Here is a 1,040-nt window from a genome sequence, read left to right as displayed (position 1 = left end):
TGCATATTAACGTGTCCAGCCATGACATCCTTCTCAAAACGGCAAAAATTATTACCATCCCATCTCACACGCGCATCCGGTTCGGTAATGACTCATCATTAATCAAGATAACGAAATGTACTAATTATTAATAGTCCTTTTTACGCTCCAACAGAAAACGAAACACACTCTAAATAGAAAACGGAAAGAAGAGACTGCAGGATAATATTATTTTCTTCAAACGAATTACTCTGTCGTAAATTGCCTTGTCAAAAGCATTTATATTTTATGTAATTACTTGTTAGAATTACGTATATTAGAACTAAGATATTTTATCTGATGAATTTCGACTTACGCGTAAGATGGTTTAATTGCGAAGGCAGTATTTTGAACTTCAATCTCGTGTTCCTTTATATACTTATTTTTCTTCTCTTATTTTCCAAAGTCAGTGTCAATGTCATGGCCTTGAAGATAAACATTCAGACCATTTCATTCTTACAAAGATACTGGTAAATAAAAAAAACACAACTATGGCAATAATAAAATATTGTTTATTAGACAGTTGATCCTACAATCGTTTTGCATAGTTCACATTTTTTTTTGTTTCTTCTGACACAGTAAAAGACGTATAAGGATGGATGGAGACCCAAAAAAGACAATTTGCTGTGAACATGACTTTGGCGCCATTTTTACCGTCCCATCACACACCGAGACAAGCTTATTTTCACAAATTTTATCGTGTAACATCTGTTACATCCTTTATTTTTTTCCATCTTTTTTCTCGTTTGGCTACTTTGCTACTTGTCTTTTGTTTTATTTGTTTATTTATCCTTATTTTACACAAAACAGGAATGGACCAATATCCGATCGTGAAACATTTTTTTTTTTATCACCTCGAATATCGAGGGAGTGAATTTACCTAAGAATATCTACACAATACTACTACACAAACTTTCTACAACGCCAGCATGACCATAGCAAGTTATATTTTCCGGTCTAAAAGAAATCCTACATTGGAATTATCACACACTCAAGGCAGAGCGGACCGTTTACATTTCAAT

The sequence above is a fragment of the Penaeus monodon genome, chromosome 23, assembly GCF_015228065.2.
Source record: "Penaeus monodon isolate SGIC_2016 chromosome 23, NSTDA_Pmon_1, whole genome shotgun sequence".
NCBI lineage: Eukaryota > Metazoa > Arthropoda > Malacostraca > Decapoda > Penaeidae > Penaeus > Penaeus monodon.
The sequence above is the reverse complement of the archived record's forward strand: the minus strand, read 5'-3'. Positions refer to the sequence as shown.